Source organism: Gorilla gorilla, chromosome 1 (assembly GCF_029281585.2).
Source record: "Gorilla gorilla gorilla isolate KB3781 chromosome 1, NHGRI_mGorGor1-v2.1_pri, whole genome shotgun sequence".
Classification (NCBI taxonomy): domain Eukaryota; kingdom Metazoa; phylum Chordata; class Mammalia; order Primates; family Hominidae; genus Gorilla; species Gorilla gorilla.
This window is the reverse complement of record NC_073224.2, coordinates 87,854,735-87,872,732: the sequence shown is the minus strand read 5'-3', so window position 1 is coordinate 87,872,732 and position 17,998 is coordinate 87,854,735. Positions and strand designations below refer to the sequence as shown.

General features: G+C 39.4%; 1 pseudogene; it reads left to right on the top strand.

The window, feature by feature from the left end:
- The first annotated feature begins 12,574 nt into the window (after positions 1 to 12,574).
- Positions 12,575 to 15,902, top strand: LOC101145622 (small ubiquitin-related modifier 1-like; annotated as a pseudogene).
- Positions 15,903 to 17,998: the final 2,096 nt, after the last annotated feature.

Sequence of the window (17,998 nt, the reverse complement as noted above, 5' to 3'; positions counted from 1 at the left end):
GAAGAAAGTCATTGGTAGCTTGATGGGGATGGCATTGAATCTATAAATTACCTTGGGCAGTATGGCCATTTTCATGATATTGATTCTTCCTACCCATGAGCATGGAATGTTCTTCCATTTGTTTGTATCCTCTTTTATTTCATTGAGCAGTGGTTTGTAGTTCTCCTTGAAGAGGTCCTTCACATCCCTTGTAAGTTGGATTCCTAGGTATTTTATTCTCTTTGAAGCAATTGTGAATGGGAGTTCACTCATGATTTGGCTCTCTGTTTGTCTGTTATTGGTGTATAAGAATGCTTGTGATTTTTGCACATTGATTTTGTATCCTGAGACTTTGCTGAAGTTGCCTATCAGCTTAAGGAGATTTTGGGCTGAGACAATGGGGTTTTCTAGATATACAATCATGTCATCTGCAAACAGGGACAATTTGACTTCCTCTTTTCCTAAATGAATGCCCTTTATTTCCTTCTCCTGCCTGATTGCCCTGGCCAGAACTTCCAACACTATGTTGAATAGGAGTGGTGAGAGAGGGCATCCCTGCCTTGTGTGAAATTGAGGCAATAATTAATAGCTTACCAACCAAAAAAAGTCCAGGACCAGATGGATTCACAGCCGAATTCTACCAGAGGTACAAGGAGGAGCTGGTACCATTCCTTCTGAAACTATTCCAATCAATAGAAAAAGAGGGAATCCTCCCTAACTCATTTTATGAGGCCAGCATTATCCTTATACTAAAGCCTGGCAGAGACACAACAAAAAAAGAATTTTAGACCAATATCCCTGAAGAACATCGATGCAAAAATCCTCAATAAAATACTGGCAAACTGAATCCAGCAGTACATCAAAAAGCTTATCCACCATGATCAAGTAGGCTTCATTCCTGGGATGCAAGGCTGGTTCAATGTATGCAAATCAATAAACGTAATCCAGCATATAAACAGAACCAATGACAAAAACCACATGATTATCTCTATAGATGCAGAAAAGGCCTTTGACAAAATTCAAGAAGGCTTCATGCTAAAAACTTACAATAAATTAGGTATTGATGGGATATATCTCAAAATAATTAGAGCTATTTATGACAAACCCACAGCCAATATCATACTGAATGGGCAAAAACTGGAAGCATTCCCTTTGAAAACTGGAAAGTTTTTTTAAAAGAAGCAAACTACCCAAGTCGTCCAAAAACTAAAAGATAACCTGAATAGTTTTTTGTCTATATTTGAAGGAAATTGAACTTATAATTAAAAATTCTTCCCCACACAATACCCCAGGCCCAGATGATTTCACAGTTGAATTCTTTCAAACATTTATTGAAGAAATAATGTCAATTTATTCTTTTTTCTTTGTCCAAGATGGTGGATTAGAGGCATTGCCAGCATACCTCTCCCACTTGGAAGGACAAAATCGTGTGTAGAGATTCACACTGTGAACTTTTTTCAGGAAGTGATGCAGAAACTGAACAGGGTAACCAAAGGAATCTGTAGACCCTTTGAAGAAAGCAACAGGCTGCAGCCTACACAGTGAGTCAGGTAAAGGGCTATGAGTCCCTAGGGTGAGAGGAGAGACTGCCCCTGGGACACACAGCCCCTCCAGGGACCCTGGAAGTCTCGGCCCCAGGGGAAGGCCTTAACCCTACCCAGTACAGGAACCAACCTGGGGAGGTACATGGAATATAAAAGTAGGAGCAGCACAGGAAGACCCTTGCATGCACTCCCAGTTTCCAGTGCAGACAGAGGGAAAGCATTTTTCACTGTTCCTCACAGAGGACCCTGCAGAGCACAGCCAAATAGTTCAGGCAAGGGTCTCAGGTTGAAAGAAGCCCCCAACTGGGTTTCACGATATAATCTTGGGTAAGGATGAACTCCCTTAGCCAGGGCTGGGGCAGGGGAGTGAAAAGTGTGCTCCAGCTGCTAGTGCAGGAACCACAAGTGCAGAAGCTGGGTGCCCAGCTTCGCAGTGGATAGGGAGGGGCATGGACTGAAAGCCACAGTTGCCATCTCCAGAGGGAAAGCATATGCTTTGGAGCAGTTGTGAGTTCTGAATGCAGGCCACCTGGAACTGAGCCCACTGCTGCCAGTGGAACACTGCACGAGTGGTTATGCCTCGCCAAGTGTGTGGGATCTGTGTGGGGCTTACCATCGCCTGCTACTCCCCTCTCCCTGTGCTAACTCTTCTGTGCAGCAGAGGCAGCAATACTACCCTCTGGAATATCAACCCAGTGGCCTGAGAACTGCTCCTGTCTTCTGATACCCACAAGGGCTGCTGCTTACCCTGCATGAGACTCACAGTACAAACCTACCTGACTCAGCCCCTATCTGGCTTTGCCCCACAACCTGCCCTGGTAGCTTAATACAAAAGATAGAATCTTTTGGGAGCTATATGGCTTCTTTCATTGCCTGAGAAACCAGAGTATCCTCCACTTCCCAGGCAAAATAAGGCAAGCAAAAATCCCACTGCTACCACTGCAGCTGATGCTCTTTTGCAAGCACCACCTCCTAGCTGGAGACCAACCAATGCAGTCCATTACAGCATCTCCTGATAGAATAACACTGCACCCAGGAAGGAGAAAACAGCTGCATGATCTGAGCTATCACCACTGCCTGCACCACTCTGGCTAACCAGGAGGTCCTGAGTCTGTCCATATGACGACTTCATTACTACTTTAACTGGCATTCAAGAAGGCCAATACACTAAGGCTAACAATAACCAAAGAATCTCACAGAGTATACATCATTCCCCTGCCACCCCCATTAGAGCTGGTGCTGCTACCCACTGCTGGGAGACTTGAGGTCATATCACTTGATCCCTTGCAGACATTTTCCAGCTCCTGCCTGGAGTGTGGCAACCTCATTGGGTGGCTAGACCCAGAGGAGCAACAACACTCAAAGTAGTCTGTCTCCCAGGTACTCCCACTTTTAGGGGAAGAGGGAGTGTACCACAGCAAGGGAATACCCTGTGAGACAAAGTAATCTGTATGGCAGGCCTTGAGCAGCAGATCTTTCCACTGTTGGGAAGTTTCTTTCAGCAGAGGCAGAGTTGCAGTGCTGGGCTCAGCAGGGAGCATCTTCAGTTCTAACCCAACAGTCAGACAGCCCTGGTGTGTGTAAAGGGTATTGGAGAAGGGGACATCTTTCCGCCCTTGTTCCCTATTGCAGGCACAGTTGGGGTTTCTTCCATGGGAACTTGGCATGGGTGCAACTATAGACAGCCTTTCTCAAACACGTTGGAGTGACTGTATTCCTGCAGAAGGAACACCCTCCAGGTTCAGGCTTGCAAGAGAGACAGAGTCATATTTCCTCTCTACTTGGAATATCAACACTCCTACAGATGAAAAGAGGCACCTGTGTGATCTGAATAGCTACAGCACTGAGACAGGGGTGTGTCTAAGAGTTAGATAACTCTCTTGCTAACCTGTCAGGGGACCTGAGGTGGCTCCAACCCTTCCCCCTGTTAAGACCTCAGTGTGACTCACTGAGAGCTCCTCCAGCCCCCTCTGTCAAGGCTTGGACATCTGTCTACCATTGGGTATTGCATTTGCCCACCTGCTTTAGCCACAACTGGTTCCTACCCAGAGACACCTCCCCTACTGGCCTGAAGCCTAAACCATCAAACCAGTAAATAAAATACTGGGGAAAAATAAATAAATAAATAAAAAGGTGCACACCACATGGTTATATGATAAGCTTCGAGAGACCTCTACCATTCCAACCCCAAAGGAGACAGTGAACTTGCTCACACACTGAGCACATTGCTACTACAACCAGCATATGAGAAAGCCACTATACAAAGAGTCTGTATTATCAAGGAACTCTTACAGAGTCTTCACCCCGAAAGCATCAAGAACCAAATATAATTAACTACAAGCATTAAAGTCACATCCTTAAGGGGAAAAAAGAAATTAACAAACAAATGAAGAAACACAGTTAAATAAAACATAAATTCAAGAATAATGAGAAGAAATAGGCTACCCAAATGAGAAGAAACTCTGGTAATATGACAAAACAGGATTCTATAACACCTTCAAAGATCACACTAGCTCTTCAGCAATAGATCCAAACCAAGATGAAATCTTTGAAATACCAGATAAGGAATTCAGACAGTCAATTATTAAGCTACTCAAGGGGATTTCAGGGAAAGGTGAAAACCATCATAAAGAAATTTAGAAAGCATTTCAGGATATGAATGAAAAATTTTCTAGAAAGACCGATATCTTAAAGAAAAACCAATCAGAACTTCTGGAAATGAAAGACATACTTAGGGAATTACACAATGCTGTGGAAAGTTTTAACAATAGACTACAACAAGTAGAAGAAAGAATTTCAGAGCTCAAAGACAAGGCTTTTGAATTAACCTAATCAGACAAAAATAAAGAAAAGATAAAAGAAATGAACGAAGTCTTCAAGAAATATGGGATTATGTAAAATGGTCAAACCTAAGAATAATTGTTGTTCCTAAGGAAGAGGAGAACACAGTAAGTCTGGGAAATATATTTCAGGGAATAATTGAAGAAAAAATCGCTGGTCTGGCTAGAGATCTAAATATCCAAATCCAAGAGGATCAAAGAACTCCTGGGAAATTCATTGCAAAAAGATCTTCACCAAGGCCTTTAGTCATCAGGCTATCTAAAGTCAACATGATAAAAAGAATTCTAAGTGCACTAAAACAAAAGTATCAGGTAACCTACAAAGGAAAACCTTTCAGACTAATAGCAGACTTCTCGGCAGAAACCTTATAGGCCAGAGAAGATTGGGGTTCTAACTTCAACCCCTTCAAACAGAACAACTGTTAGCCAAGAACTTTGTATCCAGCAAAACTCTTTCATAAATGAAGGTGAAATAAATCATTTTCAGACAAACAAATGCTGAGGGAATTTGCCACCACCAGACCAGCCCTACAATAAATGCTAGAAGGAGTTCTAAACCTTGAAATAAAAGCCAAATATGCACCAAAATAGAACCTCTTGAAAGCTTAAAACTCACAAGGGCTATAAACAATAACACAATGAAAAAAATCAAACTTAGGTAACAACATGATAAAGAGAAGAGTAACTCACATCTCAACATTTCCATTGAATGTAAATGGCCTAAATGCTACACTTAAAAGATACAGAATGGCAGAAAGGATTTTTAAAAATCACAAACCAAATATTTGCTGTCTTCAACAGGCTCACCTAACATGTAAGAATTCATATAAACTCAAGGTAAAAGGGTGTAAAAAGATATTCCACGCAAATGGAAAGCAAAAGTGAGCAGGAATAGCTATTCTTATATTAGGAAAACAAAAAACAGACTTCAAAGGGTTAATGGTAAACTATATAATGATAAAAGGATCAATCCAACAGAAGATATTACATTCCTAAATTTATATATTCCTAACACTGTAGATCCCAGATTCATAAAACAATTACGACTAGACCTCAGAAATGAGATAGACAGCAACACAATAGTAGTGGGAGACTTCAATACACCACTGACAGTACTAGACAGATCTTTGAAAAAGAAAGTCAAGAAAGAAACTATGGACTTAAAAGGCATGCTAGAACAAATGGACTTAACAGATATTTACAGAACATTCTACCCAAGAACTGCAGAATATACATTCTACTGATAAGCACATGGAACATTCTCCAAGATAAACCATATGATAGGCCACAAAACACGTCCCAATAAATTTTAAAAAATTGAAATCATATCAAGTATCTTCTCAGACCACAGCAGAATAAAACTAGAAATCAAATCTAAAAGGAATCCTCAAAATTATAATGTGGAATAACTGAAACTGTCTCATACATTACAACAGGTACATCTATTATACGTCTATTATACTTTGAAAACAATTTTGGCAGTTTCTTATAAAGTTAACCCTTACCAAATAATCTAATAATTCCATTCCTACATATTTACCCAAGAGAAATGAAAATGAGCACACAAAGACTTGTACACTAATGGTCATAGAAGCTTTATTTATCATAGTAAGCAAATTGAAACAACCCAAATGCCCAACAACTAGTGAATGGAAAACCAAATTGTAGTATATCTATACAATGGAATACTATTCAGCAACACAAAGGAACAAACTATTGATACATCCAACAACATGGACGAATCTCAAAACCATTATGCTAGACACTAGCATAGAAACCTACACACTATAAGAATCTGTTTACATGAAATGTTAGAAAAAGCAAAACTATAGCACCAGAAAGCAGATAGTGGTTATTAGGGGTCAGGGAGTCAGAGGAAGGGAATACAAAAAAGCATAGACATTTTGGGGGTGATCAAAATATTCTTTATTTTAATTGTGGTGGTGGTTACACAGGTATAAACAATTGTCAAAAGTCATCAAATTAGACATTTAAATTAGTGAATTTTGTTGTATGTAAATTATCTCCCAATAAAGCTTCTAAAAATAACATAATTTGATTACAGATAATTTTGCTGTATTTCTACTTTATAGTTTTTCTATGGTTTTAAAAATTAAAAAATTTATACACTTTATTTTCTACTTTCTAAATTAATCTCAAATAGTAAACATTCCCCATATTACTAAAATCTCTGTAATCATTTAATTCCTGCATAATATTCCAATTATACATATGTCTCCCTTAATTAATCATTCCTTACTGGTAGGAATTTAGATTGTTTTCTATTTTCCTCTAAACTAATACTCTGATATACTTTGTATACATATTCTTGTATATTTTGGGGGCTTTTTTCTTATATTTTCTTTTGTGTGTGTGTGTGTGTGTGTGACGGAGTCTCGCACTGTCGCCCAGGCTGGAGTGCAGTGGCATGATCTCGGCTCACTGCAAGCTCCACCTCCCAGGTTCATGCCATTCTCCTGCCTCAGCCTCCCAAGTAGCTGGGACTACAGGTGCCCGCTACCACGGCTGGCTAATTTTTTGTGTTTTTAGTAGAGACGGGGTTTCATCGTGTTACGTGTTAGCCAGGATGGTCTCGATCTCCTGACCTTGTGATCCACCCACCTCGACCTCCCAAAGTGCTGGGAATACAGGCGTGAACCACCGCACGTGGCCTTTCTTTTATTTTCAAAGATAAAATTATTAGGAAAAAGTATAAGAACATTTTAAGAATATTTAAACATACCGTTAATTTTTTTCCAGGAAGATTGTACTGATTCAGCTCTCAGTAGTAGTACATCGAAACAGCAATTTTACTGCACTCCTGCCACAACTGAATATTATCATTGTTTTAAATATTTGTTTAAACTCTCTTCTGAAACTTTACACTTCAGCTCAGCATTGGCTTGTAACTCTTCTCTGTATTTCTGTGCATAGGCAGTCCATATTATTCACCCTCCTTTGGGCAGGGTCCACTTCATCCATCCAAATATCCCAAGGATCTGGGATATTTGCAGATTCCCTGGGTCATGTAAGGGTCTACTCTGACATCATCTCATGTTATTCTACAGCTTGAGTCTGTCTCCATGTGTTACTTCTGTCTGGCCAGTGATCTCTCAGTGTGTTTTTGATTCCTCAGTGTTTATATCATCTCTAGTGATTAAAATTTTAACATAGCACAACACAGCATAGACACGGCACCTCTTTTCCTATGATGCAGCTCAGCAACATAGCATGATTCATCTTCCATGTAGAACAGCTGTGATTTGTGCTTCGTTGATGTCTGCCTCCCTACTTTTCCTCATAGCTCTCCTCTCATCTCCCCCATTTAGCGTCTTTCACAGTTACAAGCAATGATCAGATAAACAGAGAGATGAAGGTAGTACAAAAGAAATCTGAGCCCTATCCTCCCTGTGGCTATGTTGGATCAATTTTCAGCCCATCTTCCCTAGTCCCTTCTCTGCTGGACTTAATGTTCCCTTCCTCCTGCCAGCTTAATCCTGTCCAGGTCCTGAGTCAGTACTGACTACAGCTGCCTTAGTTCCAGCAGGTTCCAACTGGTTCTGGAGTTGGTCTGGGATATGATCATCTTTTATTTCTGACTCAATGTAAGACTCAGCTTGGGTATGTACTCCTCTGTATTAGAGCTCCCAGGATGGCTTGAGGCCATTCTCGTGTGCTGCAGTGGCACCGTCTGCTTGCCTCTGTTATTATATACTTCCCACTTGATTCCAACTGCCTGGTGACAAGGCAGCTTTCCCCACTGGAGATGAGAGCTCCAGGAGGTCAGGGGCTAGCTCATCATCTATGTATCCCTGGCAATTTACACAGTCCCTGGAGCCTGGCCCAAGCCTCCCTGTTTCTACTCTTGTTTTCCTACAACATACTCCTCACACAGCAGCCATGATGATCATTTAGAAACATAAATCATCCTTTCCCTGTAATTTACCAGTTTTCAGAGCAAGGGGTTGGTGCCCTACTTTTCTGAAATGGTATTTGTTGTGTTTTTGTTTTGGCTGGTGGTTTTGTGGTTCTCTAGCAGTTTTTATTTTTTGTCTGTGTTATTATGAACTAATAGGCTTAAAATATATTCAATATGAGATAGTCAATTTCAGTCACTATTGTTTTTGATGTTAAGATTGCCCCATCTTGCACCGGCAGAAGTTCTTTCAAACTAGTTCCTGGGAGATCTTTTTGACACAGCCCTGTTATCTTTGAGAGGTTCTTTATTGCCACCGCAAGGTTTATCATCAGGTTCATCTTACTTATTTCACCCTGACTTGGACTCAGCCCTTCTCCATGAATCTCTGGTCCCTTTTAGTGTTAATGTTACTTAGAAACCATAATCTGAACACGTATGGATATTTCTTGCCACTGGTTTGTCATTATTTCTAAGAATTTGAGTGGACAAAATCAGGGAATACTCATTTTGGTTGTCCTGTTTTACTACATTTCAAAATTTTAAAAAATCCCTAGTTGATGAGGAACATTTTTTTCCTTAGAGAAGAATTATAGTTATTAAATGTAGAAGAATTAGTGAAATTAGAAAATCCCCATTTAACAACACTAATGAAATAATTGATTCAGGCAATGAACATTAACAGATGCTAAAACCATTAAGAGAAGAGATGATAGGGACCTTTACAACAGAAGAATCAGGCTGTCTCATCTGAAGCCATTGATCAATGTAAGCGGTTTCAAAATGAGACAACCAGACATTATGTGCTGCCTGATGTAATGCATTAAAAAATACACAACATCACTTACAAACTTTTCTTGCCAAAAAATGTTAAACTTGAGTTGAATCCAGACTTACATCTAACTTTTAGTTTGCAGACCAGTTGGAGAGCAAATAGACAAATTCAGAATTTGAACCAATTTGTAGGACAGCTAACTCAGTTTCTTCTGGAAGTCAAGGACCAGAAAAAAAAGGAGTGTGGGGGGCGGGGAATCTGTTCTAAATTGAAAGAGACTTAAAAGACATCCCAAATGCCATGATTAGATCTCAACTGGATCCTGATTCAAATAAATCAATTGTAAAAGGCGATGGAGGTTTTCACTGAGCAAGGTGACCATGGATGATTTCTTTCTTCTTTATACTTCTCTGGACAACTTTCTTTTCTTTCTTTTCTTTTTTTTTTTTTTTTTTCTGAGACAGAGTCTTGCTCTGTCACCCAGGGTGGAGTGCAGTGGCACGATCTCGGCTCATTGCAAGCTCCGCCTCTCAGGTTCACGCCATTCTCCTGCCTCAGCCTCCTGAGTAGCTGGGACTACAGGCACCCACCACCACGTCCGGCTAATTTTTTGCATTTTTATTAGAGATGGGGTTTCACCGTGTTAGCCAGGATGGTCTCGATCTCCTGACCTCGTGATCCACCCGCCTCAGCCTCCCAAAGTGCTGGGATTACAGGTGTGAGCCACTGTGCCTGGCCACTTCTCCGGACAACTTTCTATTAGCCCCTTGCTGCAATAGACATAACTCACATCATAATCATATATTAAATTTGGAAAATAAAAATAGGAATAATCTCTTCCAGGCTTCTCTCACATTCACACCAACAATGGTTATTATTTTATGCTATCAATGTCAAATCACTCTAAATGGCTTATCCCTGCTGTTTTAAGTGGCATTGCTCTCACTGCTAGAGAGGCAGAGTATCCTCTCATATGCTCATTGGCCATTTATACTTCTCCTTTTGTAAATTACCTTTTTTGATGGTCTTGTCTGTATTACAAACTTATCTTTCTATCATTGCTGTATAGTTTCATAGAAACTTGGGTAGTGTGGTGTGATCATTAACAGGAAAAGGTGAAGAAACTACTGAGGCTTGGCAGTTCCAGGGATTTCAGTGTCCTGGGTCCCTGAAAACCCAGCCTCTGTAATTCTCAGGGCAAGCATGCTTGCACAACCCCAGGGAGTGTCATTCACCAAAATACAGTGCGCTACTCTGTTCTGAAAGTCTACATGGAGAACCGGTGGGAGAATCTCAGTTTTCCTTGGGTGCAGACCTCTACATGAGATAAAATGTAAAATAAGTCTGGCAAGTGGGAAAACTTTAAAATATGGATTACACTTTAACACAGAAAAAAATAAAGAACATGTAACAAACCATCAGAGAGATTTATTTATGAAAAATTTAGCTCCTCCTATTCAAACAACATTTAGTTTCAGAAAGGTAGTAAGAGTCCAAGGAAACTTTAACCAGATATCACTCAGCTTCAGCAAAGCATGGGAGGACACTTTCCTGCCCGTAGTCTTATTGTTAGGGTGTCTCCTCTATGTTCTTGTATTTTTTCTCTTTATTTTCTGTTCCCATGATCACTTTCTGTCTTTGTCTCCAGGATTCTATTATTAAAACTATCCAGTATAAAAGAGATTCCCTTTTCCTCATCTTTTTCTCTTGAATGTTTCTGAGTTAGTCTTCTAGAAGTCAAGTTCTAAGAAAGCAGGACAATTTCAGGGAATTATCATATATTTATGTGATGCTGTGGCAGGTGGCAGATACACAATATAGAGGGGTCAATGGATTAAGAAAAATAAAAGGTCAGCAGCCATATGCTTGAAAGAAATTAGCTCAGGAAAACTAATTTTCTTGAGTTGGGAGAAGCAAGGGAGATTCAGAGAGAACCACAAAGAGGAAACATTGAGCATCTATTCTGTACCATCCCTTATTGACATTGCATTTCATTCTCATAATTCTAGGAGATAGACATGCTATCTGTATTTCACAAAAGAGAAAACAGAAATTCAGAAAGGCCAAGTGAGTTGCCAAATGTTACACAGCTTGTAGGTGTTGTTAGCACAATTCAACACCAACTCTGTTTAGCCTTGAATGCCATACATACTTTTTCTAAAATCACCCTGCTTCCAAAAAAGGATAGAAAAAGAAAATGGACCATGAAGAAATCATGGATTCTAGGATATCAATTTTTGTAAAGTAATAAAAGTGGCACTTCTTCAAAGTTAAACAAGAGTTCTATAGAATCATATTAGGCTGGTGCACCAACTTTACCTATGACCACTTTTCCTTAAGAACCACAGGTAGCAGGATTGTTCAGACTACGCAACTGGCAAACTGAGAAAAGATTAAGTCAAACTTACTCAGGTATCCAGAAATGGGATTATTTTAATTCTATGGGAAAGTTCATTTCAAGAATGGTCATGGTCTGAGAAAAAGAGGAAAAATAGAAAGTAGAACATGTATTTATGGTTTATACCTCCTGAGGATATTGTGGTAGAAAACAATTTAAATGCCTCTAAACTTTGGCAGGTGATACTGACTTTATCTGAAATCTCCTCTATCACCTTTTTCATCTGCTTGAAGAACTCCTATTGATCCTTAAAAGCTAAGCTCAGACGTTACCTGTTCAATGCTTCAGAGTTAATCAGCCTGTTCCTTATCATCATTTCTGTATTTCTCTCTTATGTTGAGGCTCCTGTTGGCTCATGTACTATAGCTCTAGCATTCTTCACTGTTGACATAGATAGATTCTACTGACCTCCTATTGCAAGTGATGGTGATGACTAGTGATGTCATCACTATCATGGATAGCTCATAATCTCTTCTCTAGAAGTGTTACATCACCCTGTGTCTCTCATGCCCAGAAGGAAAGCCCATTCAGTCTCCAATCTGTGCAACACCTCTCTCTAACCACAGCCCCTGATCCTTTCAGCTTTCTTACTTTTAAACCCATTCTTTCACCTGAATGAGCTGTCCAAGTCATTTGCTTAGACTCTGTCAATTGCTTAGACCCTGTATCCTATCTCTCTCACTACTCTTTTGTCAATATTCTTAACTATCATCCAGTTTTTGAGTTCATTGCACCTGCCCAGAAAAGTCATAACCTTGGATCAATCCAGCTACTCACCTTCTCACTGCCATACTTGAACTGCTGAGTGCCAGGAAACAAAGGTAACATACCCATGCAGATTATTGACAATATAAAGTCATTCTTTTAAACTTTAGCTTGGCCATGTAGCTATGCAGCAGTCCTTCTCTGAGACTCAAGTCAGCCCAATCCTATTACTCTACAGTAGCTCTTACAGATCCTTACCATTTTTTAGAAGCCACCTACCTACCACCCTCTCCATTATTCTTGGATGCCACAGCTCTCACCTACCACATAGAGGCTTCTTGACTGCACCCTGCCCCTTCTCTCATGCCTTTAGAAACACTGCATAGCAGTGACCCCTGGGTGAAGCCACTGTCACCTATGTAAGATCAGGAGGCAAAACCTTCAACCGATGACTTGGAGGATAAGAAGGAATGAGAATATGTTAAACTCAAAGTCATTGGACAGGATAGCAGTGAGATTCACTTCAAAGTGAAAATGACAACACATCTCAAGAAACTCAAAGAATCATACTGTCAAAGACAGGGAGTTCCAATGAATTCACTCAGATTTGTCTTTGAAGATCAGAGAATTGCTGCTACTCATACTATAAGAGAACTGGGAATGGAGTAAGAAGATGTGATTGAAGTTTATCAGGAGCAAATGAGGTCATTCAGTAGTTTAGGTATTCTTTTATTTGTTTTTCTTTTCCCTCAATCATTTTTTTATTTTTAAAATAGTTCCTTTGTAATGTGGTACTCAAAATGGAATTGAAAACTGGCACTCCATCTCTTTAAAACATCTGGTAATTTGAATTCTAGTGCTCATTATTCATTATCATTTGCTTTCATTGTGCTGATTTTTGGTGATCAAGCCTCAGTTCCCTTCGTATTGCCCTCTCCCTTTTAAAAATTACATGTGTGCACAGAGAGACCACCTTTTTTAGGACTGTGCATTTTCAGGCTTATAGCAGTAAGTAAGATCGACCAAGGCAAGTGTTTGTAAAGACTTCCCAATTGGCCCTAAAGTTCTAGCATGTGATTGCTTCACTCCTGGACTGTGACTTTCACTGGGGGATGTAAGCTTTTCAGAGAACTGAACTGTGGAAAAATGACCTTTCCTTAACTTGAAGATAGCTTTAAAATTAGAGAGTCTACACCAAAAGAAGAGGAATAGCATATTGGAGTCAAGATGACAGATAAGGTGAGAGTAATGACTAACTCCAAAGATGGCTTCACTGAAGAGAATGCATTTTAAGATCTAAAAAAAAAAAATCTTGTCAGAAGATTCCATCATCCTGAATCATAAATCAGACAATGTGACTCTCTTCCTGTCCTCAAGATCCTTCAACATAGCCATTGGAGGAGTATGATTATTTTTTAGTTATTGAAGGATTGTAAGGTAAAATAAAAGATGAATGGATGAAAATGGCTAGAATTTTAACATTGAATAATAAAATCCAAACTCGTTTGACAGTATACAAGGACACTTTTGAGCTCTTTGTCAACTTTCCCAATTATATCTCTCCACTTAGTCTTTACATTCTATGCCCCAGCCAGACTGAAATATTTGCAATTCCAAGAAAGTTCCACATGCCATCTTTGCCCCGTGCTGCTGCTCAGGTGAGTCTCTGTGTCTCCTGCTTAGTTTTTAGTTTTATTTATTAATAACCTTCCAAAAAAAAAGTCAATTAGTTTTCCCAAAGCTACGTGATCCCTCAAGAACCATGTGCATTTTTATATTGCTTATCATATGGCATAATATTCTTCTACTCATTTGTCTCACCAAGTAAATGTTCCTTGTGAAAATACATCAGGCTTTACATCTTATATCTCTTTCATCTTTGAATCCATCACCAGCACCTAGCATAGTACCTGGTTAAAAGAGACTATGCAAAGAGTTGAAAAAAGAAAGAACAGGTGGATTATTCAAAATATTTGTATTTCTGTTTCAGTTATTTATTGTTGTTATAAGCCATCCTAAAATTTAGTGGCTCAAAATAGCAATTTATTATTATCTCTTAAAGTTCTGTTAGGTTAACTGGGTTGAGCTGAGTGGTTCTTGCTCAGAGTCTCCCAAGTAGGTGTTAACAGATGGTGGCTGGGGTTGGAACCATTTGAAGGCCCAAATGAGTTTTATGGTCAAGAGAGCTGTACCATATGGCCAGTTATTGATTGGCAGTTCTGCTGAGACTGTCTCCTGAAGCTTCTATATGTGGTCTTTGGATGTGACTTGAATTTCTCACAGTATGACTGAAGTGTTTCAAGAGCATCCCAAGAGGAATGTTCCATGTGGCCCAGGGGAAAGGTGCAAGGTTTCTTATGACCTAGGCTTGGGAGTGCTGTAATATCATTTCTGCTTGATTGTATTGGTCAAACAAAAACTGAAGATCAGTCCAGATAACAGGGGCGGGAAATTAGACTTCACCTCTTGATTTGGCAATTGTGCATATGTGCAGGGAAACAAGAAATTGATGGTGGCCATCTTTGGAAACAAACTATCATAATTTGGAATGACAATTTTAAACAAGACATTAAAATGTGCTACTATCCAAGACCTTTTCCTCCATTTGGCTATTTCACTCTTGAGAAGTATTTCCACTTATGGGATAAACAGGATTATGTGAAAAGATTATCAATGAAGTACCTATCATTTCATCTATTCTATAAAAAGTTTGAACCTGAAGGTTAAGATAAGATTAGGAAATGACTTATGTGTTTCCATTGTCTTTTCACTCTTAGATGGCCCTTATAAACATTTGAGAACTGATGATAATACAAACCAGCCAATCCTCAATTTTTCTCCTTTTGACTTTACAATTCTATCATTTTGATCTAAAAGATTAAATTCAGAAAACACATTTCTTTTAGAATATTAATTCCTGTATAACTGGAACTTTTTCCTTTCTATAGTTTAAAATTACCTTCACTGCTGCCAAAAGGTGAACAAGTATCTATTGACTATGACAACAAAATAATACAGTGCTCTAGTAGTGACAGAATTATGTATTTAATGTCATTTATTTTTCATTTGGGAGTGAATTCTCTAGTAGCCAGTGAACACTTCTCTGGTATAGAACATAGCTATTTAATTTTAAGATGAAAAGTAAAGAATCCATCATCCACTGAATGAGAACATATTAACACTTGGCTGTAGGATGGGACTAGATAGAAATGTGTTGCAATTGTAAAGGGAGAAAAAATAACGTTTAAAACAGTCACTCTTTTCTTCTAAAAGAAATGGCCTAATTCAATATCAATGAATCTGTATAGTGCTTACTTTCCTTTATGCCAGAGAAGCGAAAGAAGAGAAAGAAAATTTCAAAGTCTCTGCAATTCTTCAGTGCCACTGAAATGTGAGATGGGAGTTGGTGGCTCATGCTAAGCAGACACCGAAGAGTCCATGGACAGGAGAGCATGAAGAAGAAAGATGAAGATTCTGCCTATCACACAAGGACAGGGATCCCTCTCTTCAGCAAAGTGTCCCACAACTTGGGTAGCACCTGGTCATCTTTCATGCTTTGTCTCATCCCTTACTTTCCAAAATCCTCTTAAGCTTCTCTCTTCTGTGTTAATAGGGTGGAGACATGGACAATGTAGAAAAGGACGTGTATCAAGGGAGGGGGCAAATAATGGGCTGTGTGAAACCCCTCCATCATCTCAAGCTTTCAGCAAAGTCTACCACACAAGCAAATGTCTTGTGTGAGTGAAGTTCTTAGGGGTAAAGAGACTGTGTTTCACATCTTGGGCAACATGGTGCAGAAACAGCATTTGAGGAACAGCATATGCAGCAAGAAATGTTAAGGGGCATGTAAATATCATACCAATCACCACTTATTCCCTCCCTCCATCCTCCCTCTCAAAAGTACTTTTGGAAAGATTGGGAGGGATTCAAGGCTACTACAGCTTACAGGTTAGGGTTGAAATAAATCTCATTTTAATCTCAATAAGCAGGACAACTCAGTCTACATGTAGCCTACCGTTTTTATTTAGATCTAGTTCTCTTAGTCTTTGTATTCCTAGAAGGCAGAGATTTGGGGATAATTTGCCTCTGATTCCCCATGCTTTGCTTACTAAAATGTATATACATGCTAAATGTTGTTGTAGTTGCTAGAAGGAAGGAAGGAAGGAAGAAGGGAAGGAAGAGGAAGGAAGGAAGGAAGGATTTTATAGATTCTTTAAATAACTAGACAGTTTTTACTCCAAAGAGCAATTTTGAGCTCCAAGATACTAATTTATAAAAGATAAAAATAAGCGTGAAAAAAGTTTTCTATAAGTTACCGATGACAAATTTTAATTTTTAATTATACCAGGGGAAAGAAATGTCAGAGGCTCTTTTTAGTTAGGCAAGTTACCAAAGACATAGGTTATGAATAAATATTAATTGGTCTAGAGCTAAAATAAATTAGGTTAAGATAATTCTAAAAATGTTTATATTAACAAAGACTCCAAACTAAAGCCCATCATGTTTATGCAACATTTATGCAAATATTTACAGCCTTTTCAATAGATAGATTACTCCTGTGATATTGGAGTTTGTAAAATAATATTTTGCATGCAAATTATTTTATAGTTGGTTTACATAAACAGATTGGGGTTGGCTTGGTATAGCACTTGGGCTTATCTGTAGAGCAGCTATTAGAGCTATATATGGTTTTTGCTATCATCCAAGAACGTTACCTTCAATTAGTGAACGATATGACCCCAATGGGATGCCATCTACTCAGGAGCATTGTAAAGCACTTTTAGATTTGACAATGGCCCCATAGAACTCACTCAATAGGATGGGCTGTACTTTAAACTCATAAAGCTCAAGAAAGAGAACACAGCTTCCTTGCGTTGAATCAATGGAGACAGCAGGTGCCAAAAGAAATTCAAGACTCAATGTACACATGAAATTTTTAATAGCATTATTTTCTATAAGGACAATAATGCTAAAGAATGAGTCAAGGCGGCCGGACGCGGTGGCTCACGCCTGTAATCCCAGCACTTTGGGAGGCTGAGGCGGGCGGATCACGAGGTCAGGAGATCGAGACCATCCTGGCTAACACGGTGAAACCCCGTCTCTACTAAAAATACAAAAAAAATTAGCCGGGCATGGTAGCAGGCGCCTGTAGTCCCAGCTACTCAGGAGGCTGAGGCAGGAGAATGGCGTGAACCCGGGAGGCGGAGCTTGCAGTGAGCCGAGATAGCGCCACTGCAGTCCAGCCTGGGCGAAAGAGCGAGACTCCGTCTCAAAAAAATAAAAAATTAAAAAAAAAATGTTTAAAAGAATGAGTCAAGGCAAGGTCATCCTTATGAAGATATCAAAACTACCCGCTCCAGATTAGTCTCTGTAAAATCACTTTTTTAAAAAGTTTATAACCGATATAGTTAATACCCCTCTTTCTTGAGTGCCTGAAAATTCTGCTTTTGATTCAGAAGACTTCTATGTCAGAGTTGCTTGTGTTAAGCTGCCCCATTTATTTTTCCTCAGCTATACTATATATTCCATCTCTTTCTGTTCTCTTAGACCCCAACTATTCTCTATTTCTCTAGATCATACCCAACCTTCAAAGAAGGTCCAGTCTCCCAGTCACCTCCTTATACTTTTCTCCAACACTGCCACCCTTAAGTGATTATTCCCTCCTCCCAGTACCCATAACTGTCTGTGTCATTCATTAGTCATTGGGCAGAAGGCACGTTGTAAAGTAAGAATCTCAGTTTAAACCTAGGTGATGATCGCTTCTTTAAGACTCCCTGCCCAACTCCAAGGCTATGTCTACTGAGACCCTGAGAATCTGACTATGGTATGGAAGCAAGAATC